At 36.5% G+C, this 19,746-nt stretch overlaps 1 pseudogene; it reads right to left on the reverse strand.

Annotated features, from left to right (window-relative positions):
- Nucleotides 1-3,448: 3,448 nt before the first annotated feature.
- On the reverse strand, nt 3,449-10,293 carry LOC122136034 (annotated as a pseudogene).
- Nucleotides 10,294-19,746: the final 9,453 nt, after the last annotated feature.

A 19,746-nucleotide genomic window follows, 5' to 3' on the forward strand; every position in this document is an offset into this window, starting at 1 on the left:
ACCATATCATGTACAATGATACTTCAGTTCACTGGGTGATTGGGCACCTTCATAATAATTCTAAAATATGATATTTAAAATGGTCCCTCGCAAGGATTCCTCTCTCAAATGACTCTAAGTCAGGTCAAGTTACTTATGTTAATTTGGCGCTTTAACAAATGCAGTTATTGATAATACCATGGTACTTACTTATGGAGGTGTGACCCCCCAAAACTATGGTAATACTCCTATAGATTCAAAAAAAAAATAAGAACTGGATAATATTTTTACAAGTACCCTCTATTCGATGATAGAGAATTCTAATAAATAAGGGTTGTGGTCCATTATTTTTTATATTGCGTATATAGTTATTAGGTTTGATAGGACTCTCCTGTTTCCTTCACTCTAAAGATGGGGACACATTTATTCTAATGAGAACCCGTCAATTGGGAACAGAACAGTAATGTTCACAAACAACACTGTTTATCATACTGCACACTTTCTTTACCCTGCAGAATCTGTGGCTTTACAAAAGATGCAACCCTCATACAATCTTTACCTGGCACTGAGTTTTCTTACTCGAATAGAAATTCTCCAGACCACTAACTTTCAATCTACACTTTCTCAGAAAACCTTCTGAAGGTAGCTGACCTTACTACAGAGAATTAGTTTATTGGAGATTGTTTTTTATCAGTGTGACAGAGTACAGTAATTAAACGGAAGTGTCTGTAATGGTGGCAGACTCCCGAAAAGCAACTCAACCTAAAACAATTTTGGGCGTCCAGGCAAACAGATTGAAAACTCCCTGTATCATTTACCACCTCATGCGTGCCCACCCGTTTGATTTCCTTCTGTGGGATATTAAATAAAGAATTTCTTTGCAATGTTCATGCCCTGCATCTCGATAAATGAAAGTGGCATGGGGTTCAGAGATGGCACGCTTTTTAAAAGAGATCATAAAGCAGTACAGTTTGGGACTCTTCTGGAGACCATATGATGCTTTGTGTACCATTTATGGGTGTAGTCAGCTGTCACTTTGAGTAAATGGACATAGCCAGAAATTCAGCAATGCATAATCTTTTTTTATTCCCTGGAAGAAGTTTCAATTGCGTACTATTAGCACCCACTTTCTCATACCATCAAAAACAGTATGTGTGTTACTGTAGGTCATTGCATCAGTAGATACTGGATAAGATTGTATCTGGTTTCCCTCTACAGAATATTTATATATTCACTTAGGACTATATCTTCATGATGGGCAGTGTTGGAATTTTTTTTACTTGTCTCTAATGTTTTAGGTTTTGCACCAGTCTATGAGATCATAGGTATGAAATGGGGAACACAACACAGTTATATATTCTTTCAATAAAAAACACAATAGGGCCCTACTTCAGATGACTAGCATGGAATAAACCATAATTCCAATAGACACAAATGACCAATCATAATCATATTTCACACATCTCATTTTGCTGTAAATGATCTTTACATACAGTTAACTTTAATTTTAACGAGGAGAAATGGATGGGAAATTGTGGCACTTGGAAATTTTTTTTCTTTTGGTCTGATTACACTAGATGACTTGAAATATCTGACCTAAAATAGCCTTGTTTCCAGAACATCACTAGATGCAGAAGAGCAACATGAAGATGAAGGAAGGTAAAGATATTCTACATAAAAAATGGAAAATGTAAATAAATCTTAGTATAGTGTAGTTTTACTCTTTATCGGAGCAATAAATTTATTTTGGATTAAAAAATGCTCTCTTCCTTAAAAGAGACAAAAACCCCTAGCAGTACCTGTGTTTTGAGATATTAAAAAACATAGATTTTGTATGCTTTATACTGGAGACTTTACAAAGCAAACCTAATACTTCAAAAAAAAAGTGTCCACTCTGATTTCATCATTGATCAGCTGATGTAACACTTTCTGATGTTTTGATGAGGCTCTACTCTTAGTATTTTGATGTTCACTACTAGTGGATTTTCCAGGATAGCCTGAAAAACAGTCTTTGAATCTTGCATAACGTCTCATACAGTCACAATTGATGGATGAATCAGTATGCCTTTGATGACAGCATGTTGCTGCCCGGGCAGAATAAAATTACTACAACAGATGGCATCCTGGCAGGCTGATGGTTGCCATGGTTATAGGAGAATCTACAAAGAATTTTGTATAAATATTGTGCTTTTTACAGAGTTTTAACAAAAAATCACAAAAAACAGCACTCGGGCCACTTGCGAAACACAAAGTAAAGTGCCCATGTTCCCAGTTCAGTAATGAGCTAAGCAATTCATTTGGAAGTTCTCCCATTCGCTTTTTTCATGTCTAGCGTTGACCTTGCATCATCGATAGCAACTTTTCATGTTCTGGTCATGAAAGGACGATGGGCGCTTCAACCCTTTAAATCTAAAGAGAACAGAGGGCTTTTCTTAAACAGAATACTGTATTTGTTTCCAACCAACACAGAGGACAGTATAACTTCATCATGCTTTCTCCACAAATAAAACATCATGTTAAACGTGTCTGTAAGTGACGTTAGGAGTTCTAGAACGATACTGAAAGAACAACAAGCATGCTGTTTGTACAAACCCCATCGCTTGGACCACAAACCACCAAAAGCATGGTAAAAAATTATGCTTCCTAACTGGAAAGATTACCTAATCCATTTTGCACAAACTAAACTCAGATAAGTTCATCTTCTCGTGTGCTCGTGTGTCATTCCAGCTTTACATTTATGAACTGCCCAACATAATTTCCTAACGTGTTGTAGTGCATGTTTGTGTGTGTTTAACAGCGATGTTTTATCGGTTTCTTCCACAGATCTGCAATTGACAGTCTTAGCGTTATCTTACACTACGGGAATATGCATCACAATATAGTGTTATGTCAACCACAGTTCAAATAAATCTGTTTGGCCCATGCTGAAAAAAATGCGTAGGGAAGATGGCTCTGACTAGGCTGACAACTTAAGCCATAGTGAATGGTTCTCTAAACGTCCAGTTAGCAAGCAGGAATGGGCAACACTAATGTGATTTCAATATTATTTACCAACAACATAGTCCTTTAATCCTCTGTAGCTATTAAAGTAATACTCATGTTTCCATAATGCACTTTTATCTTCACATCAGCTGAAAATGTTCAGAGTTTGTAACTGGTTGAATAAAAACCCCAACCAGTACTGAGAATTTCAGTCTTTAGTTTCTTATTATTTATATACAGATTATGTTTCTTGGTTCATTTTATTCCAAACAAACAAAACTGGTAATGGTTGTAATGAGTGATTGATTAATTTAAGTGAATGGCAGTGGCAGAGCTCCCAAATCTGCTCAGACCATACAACACATGTAATAATCTTCATTTTTTGTAAAGTAACTTAGAAAAAAATGACACATAAGCAGCTTCCTAAATAAGTTAGGAGTTTCAAATCTTATTTTTCATAATTTCTTATTGTAAGAGTCTAATATATAGACTAGAATTGCACTTTTTGGTGTAAGCTCTCATATTGAAGCAACATACCTAAACACAAAACACAGATACAGACAGAAACACACACAAACAGAACACAGGCACTACTCTGTGGATGCTGCTTCTGGGGCTGGCTTGGCCGCAGTTCTGGCTGGTCCTGGATGTGCGAGACCTGAAGAACAGGCAACAGCAGCTGGAATGCATATGAATGTAGGTAGTGCTATTACACCCCTGAGGAAACAAGACACACAGTGTAGTGATGAAGGGTCATCATTATCAAAACTACAGTCATTATAATTATCATCATAAAGTCCCCTATCACAGTGTCCTCATTTGTTAACTGTGTATTATGAAAAAAATATCACATTCAGTTTTACCTCCAGCATCACACTGTCCACTAGAGGATTTACTACTTCTGCTTTCCTCTGACTCTATAGGGTCAAGAAACAGAAGGATGTTAATTATAAACTTAAGCACAAAAATTTTATACTTTTTACTAAAAGCAACAGTATACACATTTTATATATAATAGTATAACAGTATATATATTTTCGGGACAATCGCAAATACATTTCAATTAACGAAACAGATTTTTAATAGTTTTAGTTCAATTATAACAACACGTGCAACAGCATTTGCAACCTATTTTCATAATTCATCTACTTTAATGATGTGACGTATTTCATATTGAAACATCTGATCCCAGCTGCCTTTCATTGTATTTTATTTTTTTATTTTTTCATACTATGGACGTCAATGGCCAGCAACTGTTTGGATACCCATGTTTTTCTAAATATATTCTTTTATGTTTAACAAAAAAAAGTAAAAGATCTCATTAAGTAAATGAAGAGACTACTTTCATTTTTGGGTAATGTGACATGGTTGCAATAGGTTCTAATTTGCGCTGCTCTTTGGTTATTATGGGAAATGAGCTGGCTGTTTTTCTTTAATGTGCATTGTCAGTAGATCACTTGCATTATTTTCCACTCTCGTTGGTGCTTTTATGAGATAGTGGTCTCATGCTAATTTGCCCCATTTAGTAAATCTGGTCCTAGATACAACAAAAATTAAAACAGAAATGTTACCAAACCACAAGAGCGGGCAGTGTTGACTTGTCCTGAAAAATAAAGATTCTAAAAATTCTTACAAGCATCAGGTCACTGGAAACGCATACATAAACGACTGTCAACTTTCATACTTAAAATTTCTGTCATGATTTTGTTTTGACAAACTTTTTTGTATGTTTCTGTAATGTTTCATTGTGTTATGTCACATTTTCAACAACAACCACAAAAAATGGTACGGAATATCAATCTAGAATTGAATTGGAGGGATAAAAAATAAAAACGCTTTTGTGATATCTGAAAAAGTAAAGTAATCACAGAGGATCAGCTATTAGTTATTACATTTTGATAAAAGATGGAGACAAATGTTTGTTTCTTCACAAATAACATCAACTGATCCATCAGTCCGAATAAGACTATGAACGTGCATTAAGAAATTAAAAAGAGGGCAGTTGTATCATCAATAATGTTTTCAGAATGAACTGAACTCAGGTCAGTCAGACTCACCCCTGCGCCAGTAATGTGTCCGAGAACTTTTGGGCCAGGCACTGACCTCCTTACACATGGCACTGGTTAACCTAAGCATACACAACATTCACTAAACAGCTAATAAAAAGATTGGTCTAATAACGTCTTATGGAAATGGCCAAGGAACTCACCTGACCAGTATACTGGCCTGTTGGCTGGCTGGCTTCTCCAGCTCTTGTCCGTGTAAAAATCAACTCAGCCACTTTGTGTAGCTGTTCTATACTACGAGCGGTCACCTCAGCAAGACTGCCCACCGATGACAGATATATTTTCTATACACACACAAAGACACATTTAAATAAACATTTATACACAGAATAAAAATAGATGTTGTTCTTAGAAAAAAAAAAAACAAAAAAATAAAAAAAAAATGGGCTGTCTGAAAAAAAAAAATAAAAAATAAAAGAAAAAAACAAAAAAAAAAAGAACAAAAAAAAATAAAAAAAAATAAAAGAATTAAAACAAAAATTTTAGATTGTAATATTGGTCACAATATACTGTTTTACTTATGTTTAATCAAAAATAATTCAGCCATTGGGTATCTAAATTCTTTTTAAAAAATTATAATTAGTATTATTTAGTTACATATTTTTTATGTTAACATAGTTTCTTAATTATTGCAAATTGTAAAAAATAATTAGCCTTTTAAATTTTTAACATAAATGATTTTCAAAATTATATTCATCGTCAAATACACCGAATCTATATATATATATGTCTAATAATATATCATATATATTACATAGTATTACATATATAGATATATATAATATAATATATAATTAATATATATATAGGATATATATATACATATATATATATATATATATACATATTTATACATATATATATATACACACACTACACACACACACACACACTTATGCTTATATTTATTTATTATTATTTTTTATATAAACACACTGAAGACATTTCTCACCTCAACAGCATCCGAGTTTCCATCCTTTGCACTGTTTTCTCTATTGTCTCCCTCCTCTCCCTTCTCTTTCTTTTCTTCTTCTTTCTTTTCCTCCTTTTCTGGAGCAGGGCAAGTGGTGGCGCTCTCTTCTTTTAATTCCTCTGTTACATTCTTGACATCTTCACAGGATTGCTCCACTTCTCGCACCCAATCATGAGCTTTTATACGCGCCTACAGGGCACACAGTATAATTAGTGTTTATGCTTGTGGATAACATATGTGTTGTGCTGGAGAGTGTAGGTAGCATTAATGTTACATGTGGATTTGCAGTGTGTGTGTGTGTATGTGTGTGTGTGTGGCTGTACTTTGTTCAGTTTGTCTGGAGTTGCAGCAACATGGAGCTCAAAGAGCAGCTCAGTAAGAACACTGACAAACTCTTCTCCATCAGCAGCTGAAACACACAGATCACGTACATTTAATACCCAAGGGCAAAAATGTGGAGGACTGAAATATTTATAGTGCTCTGACTGAGTCACCTGTCATATTAAATCAATGTTTGTTCATTGAGATGTGCTAATATTAGATTTTCCAATACTTGGTAATTTCAACCAGAATTATAGACTACCAAATCATTTCACAGCCATAATAATTATTTATTATTCATTTTAACACAAAATCTATGATTGGATTGTAAAAATAAAGGTGTGAATGTGATTGTTTACCTTGATTAATCTACATTAATGGATAAATGTAACACAGATTTATCAAGCACAGTATCTTGATTGTGGTCCGGATTTGATTGTGATCTGGATTTCTAAAATATGTTTTGGCATTTGAAGACTCACAAGAGAGAGGAGTGGAACACTGAATTTGTGAATAAAGTTCACCGTTTTCCCCCCGAGGCAGTCAGCATCAGGTTCCCTCCTCGTCATGAGTGATGAAGATCTCTTTAATTGCTATAAGCTCCTTCTTCATAACTTCCAAATCTTCCTCCTCCAAAGTGGACAAGAATTCCTGCACCTGAAATGAGGAGAGATACATGATGAAAAGAAGAAAAGGAGAAGGATTTCATGTCTAACTTCTTAAATACTGTACTGTAATATTAATAAAATACTGTAATATTCTGAAATATTATTATAATTTAAACTCTAAAATGGTATTTATTTTCTGCAACCACTACTCTAGTCTTCAGCGTCACATGATGCTTCAGAAATCATTCTAATATCTTGATTTGGTGTTCAAGAAACATTTCCTATTACTACCATCAATGTTGAACACAGTTACAGTTAGTCGATCATTAGTGCAAAATAAACCTGTAAAATGTATTATGGGGTAAATGCAAATGGTGTGTTACTAACCCTTCCTTCACTCTCATTGGAAAGTATCTCCAGTGCCTCAAGATGAGGCAAGCCTTGGTAATCATCAAACAAGATCCCATAGTGGGCGGTTGGTTCTGTGACCATTTGACTGCTCAGTCTCTCTCTCTCTTTTTCCTTCGCTTCTTTTAACATCTGCAGACATAAGCACATACACAAACATACACTGAAAATATGGCAGAATTTTAGTATCTTCTAGTATCCGAGGTAAGACGGTTGTAGGCACTCTGCTGTGTAACAACACCCAATATTCATGGTGAAAACTATTATTTGAGCATTTGTTGACCATCTTACCTGAGACAGAGAGACAGTTCTCTGCATCAGTATTTTGGTCTTTTTAAAACCTGGGTCACTCTCTGCCAAGACATTCATGGTCTTCTTTCCAATGAACTCCAAAGCATCAAGACCTCCTGTTATTACTGACTTTCCCTGATAAAGCACGAGGGAGAAATTTTCATTAGTTTCTACGATGAAGGGACAAGAAACATTCATTCATCTTACAGTAGGTGATTCGATCACAAGCGGTCAGCTGAGACTTGTTACTATCTCAAATGCCTCTCCAGATTCATCAAGTGTAGCGCCGGATTTTGTTGCATGTCAGTGATTATGGTAAATCCCAGTAAGGCTAATAATGTGTGTTATACATGTGCAGACCCACAGTGTTTTGAACCGCACTGCTGATGGTTGACAGGACTCCTCTGTGCACCTCCTCTGAATGAACGTGTTCTGCTGTCTCTGCTCCAGAATGCTCATGAGCCTCTTCTGCCTCCTCACATGATGAGCTCTGACGGATTCGTAATGCCACACCTGCTTTCTCTTTTACGGAGCTTAATCCTTGACCTAGACACAATCAAAAGATAGAAAACCACTAAACTTCAGGGCTACATTTACCTGCAAGGGCTAATTCATGGAACAGATATTGACACTGATCTATTGTTCTGACAGTTTACATTCACACAACTGTGTTTACAATAATATCTACTTTAGCACAATGAGCACAATAGCACTTTCTGCATTTAGAAGTTAGGTCTTAGTATAATGCCTCACATGTGCTTTTATATTAATGGCAATTAATACAATATTGTTTTGCAAGTGCTTGTTCTGTATGCAACTTATGATGTGCTGTAAGTCACCACAGACAGTCTCTTTGTTTTTTTGTGTCTCACACACCCCAAAAAATAATTAAATAATTAAATAAGTATGCAAATTATTTTGTGATGTAATTTAATATGTATATTTTTTTTTTTATATATATATATATTATATATATATTATATACATATACATATATATATACATATATATATATACATATATACATATATACATATACATATACATATATACTATATATATATATATACATATATCATATATATATATATATATATATATATATATATACATATATATATATACACTATATATATATACATATATATACATATATATATATATACATTTTTTTTTTTTTAAGAAAGTGTGCGTACAGAAAGAGGAACAACCAAGCATAGCTTCATCTTGGTTCCACTGACTGCATGATAACAAAATGATCATCAAAAAACAAAAACCCTTACAAAATAAAATAACAAACCTATTGTTCAAAAAAAACCAAGTGTTTCAAGAACACCACGGGGGAAAAATTTGAATGGGTGTGGTGAAATTAACTTTGTTAGCCTGTCAGTCGAAACAGCTCTGGCCGGAAACAGTATCACCGTAGTAATAGTGGGATCATCCGTATATAAAATAACAAACTATTCGAGGACAAAAAATCTATTTTAATAACACAAAACAAAATGAATGACTTTACTCAGTGGAAGTACAAGAATTACAAGAAAAGAATTGTGATTAACACTGTTGTCGGGGACGAAAAACATTAACGGGGGGGCCGCGCGCTCGTTTGCCACATTCATAATAACGATCACCAAATCAACCGTCCGCTGTCTTGTAACAGAGTGTCTTAAGTTTTGTGAATGAAGGAATGATTTTCTCAAGGGCCACTAAGATTGAAGTAATGGCTGCTCTAAATTCATGTTGGCCGCAGGCCCAGGAATAAGTACTTACTTCGGACAAGATATTAAAACAGACAAACAGTTACTTTTAAATTTCGTGCTATATATCTTGGGCACCAATATTAACGGTCGTTTTAGCTGTAGTTTTGATGCAAAGGGGACGCAAATGAACGAATGCTCAGCAACGAAACTTTTGAAAGGGCGCAATTGTTTTATAGATCAAATGTTAGAAACGTAGTGGTTAAGTGCCTCAAAGTTGGATTAGTAAAAAAATTAATCCAGATGTTATTTCGTGGTGGTTGAGCTGTACAATGCGATGCAACAAATTGGATCTGTGTTACTGTACATCAACATTTAATATGTCAAAACGGACCGTACGGACAATAGGTAGTCATATATTAGATAGAATAGATAGATAGAGAGCTAGATAATCGTAGATAGATAGCTCGATAGATAGCGAGGATAGAGATAGAAAGATTTACTCGCTATCTATCTGTTGACAGTGTTATCTGTGGCAGACAGGTAAACCTACAGTTAACTGTGGTAGGATCTACGGTATTGGTTATTACCTATGTTGACTTGCCCACCAGATGCGATTGATAGCAGTGTGTCAGAATGTGACTTCTTCCCCCAGAGAGCCCCAACGACTCCAGCCGTTAAATTATAGACTCCAGTCCTGGGGGGTAATCACATCCACATGATCAGCCAAAGAAACACAAAATACACCACAAAAAAATATGTTTAATGGATTTCTGCGAGTATACTGACATGGCGCATACACAGATATCACCCTATTAACAAGGTACCCTGCTGTTCCCTGTGTCTGATCTGTTTCCGTGGGTAACATCTGGATCCAAGCTCACCGAATCATCCAGCACATTCAGGTCAGCCCTGACGCCTTCTCGTTTTTTCTTCTGATGGAGGCTCCCTGCTTCATCTTCCAACATCCGTTGGTCTTGACTGTGCTCTTCCGGCAGAGCCACATGGTTTACGTCAGGTCCAAGGTGTTCTAATGAGAGTTGTTTGATATAGACCTTGAGATGACTTCATCTGTAATGGCTGCACTACGGTGGCAGCTTTTCATCAGAGGCATTCGGCCGGAGGGACAGGGGGAGGGTTTTCGTAAATTGAGGTCTTCCACGGTCTCGATCGTGCGACATGGCGTGCGCTGATAAAAAATAGATTAACACGACTGACCAGAGTGAGGTCATGACGGGATGCATAGTGCCCACTGACTGATTGCGCAATATATAGGCTATTATTGACGAAGGAGTCAAACTAACGACGTGCATACGTAAGAACGGGCAGCTAGCGCTTGTTCTAAATGGTTTTGCAAATAACCAACAATTCGGCAGTGCTATATGAAAACGGTGAAATCAAAATGTAGTCTTGCGGGTGGGGGTGCGTGTGAAATATCAAGGTCAGCGTAAAAAGGGTTGGCGTTCGCAACGACGAATTGATTCATTAATATGCAGATGCGATAGATTGGGCTTGTCCGTGAGTGCAATACAATAAAACTGGTATTATTTAGGAGAGTACTGCGAATGCGATGTTGCTAGTGGGGGCTGTGAATGGCTAGGTAATAAGAATTTTGGTGCTGACAGCCAAATAATTCGCGAAACAGGCGGTCAAGAAACAGTTAATTACTATGGAACACATCGCTGTAGTTTGTCTTTTCGTTGGTTTCACGCTAATAGGATCTGAATTTAACCTTTGGCGGAATTTAGTGTGTTAGCCATTGCTTTCCAAATGACACCATGAATCCCCTTAGGACTTGTTTTGGGATATTATTTTGATCTGCTAGGCATTTCAATACGGAAGATTGTTGCAGTCAGGCTGGGCAAATACAGGTCAGCTTCAGACCCAATGTAATTACACACGTCAACTAAGGCTTATAATTCACACTAAATCAGTTTTAATGTTTTTTAATTTAAGCTCATGGTCAATTTGTTTTGCGTTTTATGATTATTGTTGTAGAGTTGGGTTTGAGCAACTATCAGCAGCTCTGTAGCTATAAAAACCCACGCCCTTTGTCGAGATATAATCATTATAATGTTATTAGTAACATATCTTTAATATAACCATTACTTACACATTGGAAGCACGGACGTGTTCGTGGTGAACCAGAAAAGCTTGACTTTCGCGACAGACAACATGTACATAGTCAGAGTAGTTAACGCTATATCCCAACCATCGCGGTCCCGGAAAAAAATGGGTGCCTTGCGACGGCCTGGTCAAGCGCCTTTGTTGAGAAATTCGGAGTGCGAGCAATCCATCTATGTTGTTTTATTTAGGATACTTACAGACACATTCAAACTTTAGTTTGTAAACTAGACGGCCAGTAAATTGAATACACATAGCAAGCACCTAGAGCCTACAGAAATCGCAGATTATAAACCGCAGGTTACAACGTTTAACGTTGTTCTATACAATAAGAACCATGCGAGTTTTAATTATGCCTCAGATAGGAACTGCCTTTAGCCTTGAACTTAGGCTTGCAAATCAACCGCTCTTTGCTGCTTACAAATCTTTTATATTCGTTCCTTCCTCCCCGAGTATTTTATAACGTTTTTATGGAACGTAATTATTTGAAGAATTTTAAAAGTATTTTAATCATACTCTGCTAGCAATTCAAAAGTGACAGTGCAAACGAATTTAACTCTAAAGAACTAGATTGTAAAGAATAAACCAAACGCGACAAATCATAAGGTACTCTATCAATACAAGCACCCAACGCTCCAAAGCAAAAGTACAAGATAGCAAAAAATAACACGAGTGTTATTTCTTTATGAAATAAGTTGAATTCATAGCTGTCTCGCTCGTACCATTCTGCTGGATGCAGTCGAGCGCGGGCAACTCTTTCCGCTCGAGCGCGAGCCACGGCGGCAGCAGGGTCGCGTGGCTGCCCTTTGGGGGACCGGGGCACGATCAACCTGCCGGTTGGGCACTTTGTGTTTAAAACAGGGAACAATAAATAGTGAACAAATTTCAGTCACATCTGCGCGGATAAATGTCGCGTCATATGCTACCCACGCAACTGTAACGGGTGTACTAACCTCAGACGGAGTGTGCGGTATTCATAGCGTTTTGGTCTCGTGTCTTTACGGGGGGTCGTTTCGCGGTTCATAAGTGATTTGCGAGTGGAAAAACTGTAAGATAATGAGATAACTGTCTATTATAACATTAGAGAAGTTTGTTCTAACATGTTAGAAAATACCTACCTGCAAGTGCAAACGGTAATTGATATTCATAAAACCTTGTATAATGGCATAATCACGGTTCTACCTTAAACGTTTGTGAAGTTTGTTATAACAAACTTGAGTTGCTCATCTAGCTCGTTTGGTCCAGGTTCTGATTCTCGCTTAGGGTGCGAGAGGTCCCGCGGTTCAATCCCGGACGATCCCGAGGTTTTGATGAACGCATAACATGTCAGAAATATGATATTAACATTATAGAATGACGTCAGGACTGTGGGAAATCCCTAAGCCAGTTGCATATCTTAGTTACTATGTTAAGAACGAACTAAGCAGTTAGCTAAGAGGTACCCTAATGAGGTCCTTGTTTTTTCCGATTCAAATTAGACCTAATCTAGGGTTTTATATATATCTGACCAGATATGACAATCTTAAAGAAAAGAAAATGAATGAATTATAGAACTTGTAAGACTAGTCTAAACCTTTTATGGCAGCCGGCCACTGAACATCTAAATTTGTCAAGCATTTTAGGTAATTGGCTAAATTAAAAACCTCAAACGCAATGACAACACATTTATCAAAATATTTCACCAGTAAAAAGGTTTATTGAATGATACATATTTAAATCTATATAATACAAAAAGTGTCTGAACAAGTTTGTATTAAATTCACAGTTTTTATATAATGACACAGCATATATTCCCTTGGAACTGTGAAAATATAAGTAATTTATAAAAGACAGAAGATTTTTCACATCTTTATAAAAACATATAGTATTTGTTTTTTGGATTAAAAATCAAAGCATCTTTCTAGAATTGCCCGTCAGGCGCTATTCATTCTTCTGCATCCATTCTTTTTTTATTATAAATTATCAAATTTCATTTTTTGTTTTTTTTTTTGGATTTAATTTTCTTTTTTTGTAGTGTATATCCAATTTTGTTGTTATTATAGTATTTTTAAATTTTTACACAAACACACACACACACACACACACACACACACACACACACACACACACACACATATATATATATTAATATTTCCATTATCCTATATGATTAGTTAATTTCTGTGTACAGTTTTGCTGTGGTTTATACTAGTTCTGACCAAGAAACAAATTGCTTCATCCTTTTTCTTTCTTTGACTTCATTCTCAATTGTTTCATTAAGGACTTTTTCCTTTCTTAAGTAAGCTCCCCCTTGTTCTTTTCCTCCTTCAAAATGTTCTTCAACATTGTCCTTCAGTTGAGAAGAGAAAAACAGAAACGGTCTATCACAAACTGTTGAACTGCTAAAGGTAAGAGAAAAATATGGAGAAACAGCCAAGCCTTAAAGCTATTCATGGACTCCACATTTACAGATATTTTGCCATTTCAAATCTATTTTACAAGTGCACTGTTTTCTGTTTACACATTGCACCTTTACAAACATGTTGTTTCACGAAAAAATGATTTTGCAAAACCTACAAAGAGAAAAAACAAGAGTACACGTCTGCCCTTCCCTGCAATGTATCCATAATTATATACAAATTATCTCTCAAACCAAGTGTTAGCAGGTAAGTACAACTTTTACCCATAACCTACTGTAGATGAACTCACTCTAATAAAATAATCCCCTTATTGATGGTTCATAAGTTATCACATTTCTCCACCTAAACAACGCCTCAGTGAAATAATATTTTAAACAACCCTTTTGAGCCTTGGACACTGGATTTGATTACATACAACACAACACAACAAAATATTTAGATTATAGGAATATTCATGATTACATAAATTATTCAAATATGAATAATGGTGCGGATTAAGCAAACTAAAGCTTTCTTTACGAGGAGGTCCTTGCCACTGAACATATATGCGCTGGTGATCAAGTGTCCAATTTTCATACCAGCCTAATTACCCTTTAAGACACCGTTTTTGACCTCTCACACTTTGGACATGGTTATTTTTAAAATGTATGTAGGGCTATAATCATGCTTCTATTTTATTTGTCATTACCAAATTGTAAATTGGTGCATGTGGCAAAGTTGCAAGAACTTACACAGTACATATTACTTACGGTAATAACTACAGGTCGTAATAATTCATGATTACAATTAATAAAACATACATTGCAATGTGTTTTACTAGGTCAGGAAGGTGCTCTGTTTCGAAGCTACTTTTGGAACTCAAAAACTTTTTGGTCAAAAATGTAACCTCTTAAGAGTCAAAGTATAAAGATCCGTTTACACATAGGACGGATAAACAAAACGAATAGATAATCGCTCTAATGAAACAGAATGAGTCCATAAAGCGCCATAATGCTTACCAGAGAACAATCATGGTTTAAATTTGGTTTAGATGTCTACAATCGCTGGACAGCCAAACAGAATCCATTCTGTCTTTAAGAATCTGGACCTGTGGAGCATTTACAAGATGGGCAGATGCTATGTCAGATGCATGCGTATAATAAACAGAACAGTATGTGTCTTGGTGTGGACACCATTAGTAGATGGATTGTTATCTGTTTATCTTTATAGTTATCAGTCGGTGGGTGTGAACTCGACACACGCCAGAATCAACCGAAGCTCATCAACTACATGACTTTTAAAGCACTTTGGTACAACATGAACACACCTGCTGAATGCAATATACATGATCTGGCGTATACACATTTCAGGCCGTCCAAATAAGTAATCCAAGACGAAGAAAAAATAAATTTCCAATGTTCAGGTGTTGACCCCGATAGCAATCTTAAAAAACAATATTAAAAGTGTGAAAACTGTCCGAGTGTGTTGGTGTATATGTGTGATAGAACATGGCTTAACGACTTACTGTAAATTTATTCTGCTTTTTTTGTGTAATGCGCGTCACTGGCACAATGGTCCCTCTGACCTGCGAGGCCAAACAAGCAGAGAGACTTGTATAGAAAGGAGAAGGAAGAGAGAGCGAGAGTGCGTGGTATCAAGTAAGAGACTTGGCATGCAGTCTTGGTCTATATATGGTTTTATATCCACAGCACTACTCACATATCCATTAGTAATGGTGACAAAATCCACTATAGATACTAGTTCCTTTTTCCGAAGTAGTGAGCTAGCCATCGGATGAATCCATCTCTCCACTCTTTTCTTCATAATACGCATCAGCGTTTCCTAGAACTGGAAGGGGAACGGGAAACACAAAGACGGCCTTGGGCAGCACTGAAGATGACTTCGACCATTTGAAGCACACGGCTTATCGAAGGTTCAATTTCTTGTTCTTCTGTTCACCTTTGGCAGTATTGAGCTCACAACCAAACAGGTGGCGTCTTTCTTGTGCAGTGCGATGCGATCGACGAGATGAAGTGGCGATCACAGGCCGGTCGACTGGGAATGGCTTCACACCTGTGGGCTTCCGAAAGTGACGGTCAGGCTCATCAGGAGCGGCCAAACTTCGCCGGACATCCGTTCCCCGGCACATGCACTTCTAAGTCTTTTCTCTCCTAAATGGTCACACCAAATAGATAAAAAAGAGCAATTAGAAGAGTGTTTAGCTTTTTCTTCTCCCGCATGCACAAGTATCGAAGTAAGAGTAATGCAGCATTTTTCATCTTTCATATGGTTCCATAATAATAAGATTAAAAAGTTGTGATGATAAAACCATATATGAAACACGAATCATTTTAGTCATGTATAAATCTTTTGTAACATGATAAATTCATTTTGATCGCTTTAACGTGTCTTTTGCCGAACAATGACAAATAAATGAATCCACCAACCTTTTAGAAATGATAGTGTATCAGGGTTTCCACAAAATATAATACTGATAATAATAATTAAAAAATCTCGTATTGAGCAGCAAATCCGCATATTAGAAATTATTTCTGAAGAATCGTGTGCCACTGAAGACTGGAGTTGCAGTCCAGGACTCAAGTAATCAAAACGCTGTTTAAAAAAACAATATTTTTTATCAAATACATGAAGTTTTGGTGAGCATAAAATACTTTTTTTTTCTTTTTTTTTTTAAAAACAAAATGTTTTTCCCAACAAAAAGATTGAAAAAAAAGTGTGTCACTTAATTTAATTGTGTATTAACAAAAGTCTTTTCATATACCGATTTACCTGTATGTGTGCGTCTATGAGCCTTTCAGTGGTGGGAGCTTTTGGTATAGACTTTATTGCAGCCATTGGAGTCACACATCGATGAATTCGACGCTTCTTCAGTGGATCTGGAGACTCTACCTTTCGACGTACAATCACTGATGTGTGTGTTTCTCCTGTTAAAGACAAAAAAATGAGTGTTTGAAGTGCACCTCTTGTTTAAAAACCACAAGGGGTCAGACAGTATTACATACAATCTACCCCACTAAGCAGATCATGACACTTTTTTTTGTTTTAAGTTATCTGAGTATTCTAAGTATTTATGACCTTAGCTCCACATTAGATTTTGTTTAATTACAGTATACTTTTCTGGTGCTGTCTCATGCTTCACTGTATGCTTTTTTATTAGCAGTGCTTGTTTGCTAAAGGGAAAAATCCTTATTACTGTCTGGCTCACACACTTAAAGTCTCTAACCAACAAGAAACTAAATGTGGGGAACTCTTGTGCTACAGACATGAATATGCATCTAATTGTACAGCTTGTTTGAGTTAAAAAGCTGGCACTTTTCTAAAGTGACTGTGGACTTTCAATTCTGACTTGCAACTATAAACCAGTTGGAAAAAAAACTCCCATGCATTTACTGAACAGGAATACCTTTTACTCTAAGTTCCTGCCCTAAAATGCACCCTATTATTAAATACGGTTTTTCTCTCTACTCTCTCTCCGTTTTCTGCTCGCCTTAAACCTCTACATACAGACCCCCCTGTCTGTTTCAGCTACATATTTCCAGTCTTTTCTACAATGTCACTTATTCTCCCCACTTTCTACAATTTGTGCCTAAAAGTAGCTGTTTTTTTGGCACCGCACCCATTTAAAATGATCATTCTCACTTTTCTATTCTCCTCCCTTCCTTTCTAAAAATCAAACACTTGCTCCTCCCTTCCTCATAAACATTGCTCTTTCTCTGTATTTCACCACTTTTTTTTCCTTAAAGTCACACACAGTATGTCCATAGCCAATGAGACACCAAATCCACTGAAACACATCACACACATACAACCACTGTAAAAGTGCAACTAAAAACATGCACAAAATAAGTGTAGTTCTACACAACTCTCACCCGTGCACTTGTATGTGCTCAAGCACAGATACGTTCCTACCCCATGAGGGTTTTGAAAATACTTGAGAGACACGCTGTCTCTGAAATGTATGCTGGGGTATTTTATCAGACACGCAGCAAGAGACATCAGATACGAGAAAAATATATGCTTTACACCACACACACATATGCATACTTGTATGACTTAAAGAGAACTGTAGCCAGAATGTACTTTAAAAATTAAATACATATGACGGATAAATAGATCTTATCTCGTTTACAAAACCACTTGTTCTTATCTGTAAAGATATCTTTTTTTTAATGAACTTACAGTTCACAAGAGTTAGGTGTGATCATACATAAATCGAAAATAAATGGTGATAATAATGGAAGAACAAATTGTTGCATATGTGTGTGTTTGAGGGGCTAAGTACTCACTCATAACTCGGTGGACTGACAGTAATGATGGTTGTGAGGGTTATTTCCTGCCTGTGGGAAATCCTGAGCGTGTTTCAGGAGAGGGGCGATCTGGCGTTGTTTGGCTTGCGGAGGAGAGCATCAATGGATGTCATGCGAGGGATGCTCTTTGACTTCATAGTACTTTCAGATGAACAGAAGGACAAGAAGGGGATCATTGTGGATAGACAATAAAATCAATCAACCTCGCAAAGAAAAGATTGTAAGGCTTCTGTTATGTATTACCATGTCCACCCATTTACCATGCGGTTTTTAGAAAGTGGAAAGCATGTGTTTGGCAATGGTGTTGTTTGCTTAATGTGCCAAAGTGAATAAATGGTGCATAGGTGGTTAAACACTTTCCCACATAAAGGCACAGTAAAGATTTAGGGTACTAATACCTAAAGGAATGCTTACTTCAACATGAACTCAGGATTAGCTAACCAAGTGCCCGAGTAATATGGGATTCATGCAGAATTCTGGCAACCTAATTATTTTAGCTAAAAATTATTTGCCCAAGTCAATCATTGTTTATGATTTGATTTCAAGATGCACGTCATTACGAACTCATTTCGTAAAGGTATATTTCACCCAAAAGATTAAAATTCTGTCCATCACTGGTAGCTGACACTCATTTGTATTCTAAAACATATAAGGTTCTGTTTATCTTCAGGACACCAATTAAGATATTTTTTTTGTATGGATTCCGAGAGCTTTCTGACTTCTCCATATACAGAAATGGTGGAACCTACCCCATTCAAAAGCGAGAGTGAGAAAGAAAGTAGCACGGGACCGTTTAAACTAGGACAGATGTGAACATTCCAGTGTTTTTGCTGCTCAACATTATATGTTATGAAGCTTCGAGAATACTTTTGTGTGTGCGACAATGGGAAATTATGCAATTAAAAATGACCAGTTATATTCGCAACCCACTTGCATCTCTTTCCGTTCCAGTCTTTTGTGCGCCGTCACAACAGGTAACCACTATGCATGCATGGTCAACTGTCATGAATGTTGTTTGTCGATCATGCTAGCAGTGAACTATCAAAAAAATACTACTAGGTAGTTACTTCTGGTTTATTCATGCTAGAAGTCCAGTATGCCTCAAGGTTGTAATGTAGCTAAGGAATATAACGTGATTGATTCACTAATCATGAGGTTCATGTTGATATAAGGATTTATTCAGTTATTAGTACCTTTATTGTTTAAAGGGTCATCCCTGTGTGTGTTTGACAGACTGTTTATTCTGCTTACAACGTTTGTGGTGATGCAGGATCCTCAGGTGTGACGGGTGTACATGATTTGATGGAGCCCGGTGGTAGGTTTGGTAGTGGGTAGGAGGGTTAGAGACACAGGTAAGCTGCCCTGCAGCCCATAGGAAAAAAGAAAAGGCACTACAATAGATGTTCCAAAAACCATGCTAATCAGGAAAAACAAACAACAGGATGGATTTAAGAACAGACAGAACTGTCAGTTGGTCCTCTAAGTTTGAGATAAGATATCACAGGAATTATGTCTATGATATAATCTATTGTTCAAAAGTTTGTTTTGATCCGAACTAATAAAGACTATACATATAATTTAAAAGCTCATG

Source organism: Cyprinus carpio, chromosome B1 (genome assembly GCF_018340385.1).
Source record: "Cyprinus carpio isolate SPL01 chromosome B1, ASM1834038v1, whole genome shotgun sequence".
Taxonomy (NCBI): domain Eukaryota; kingdom Metazoa; phylum Chordata; class Actinopteri; order Cypriniformes; family Cyprinidae; genus Cyprinus; species Cyprinus carpio.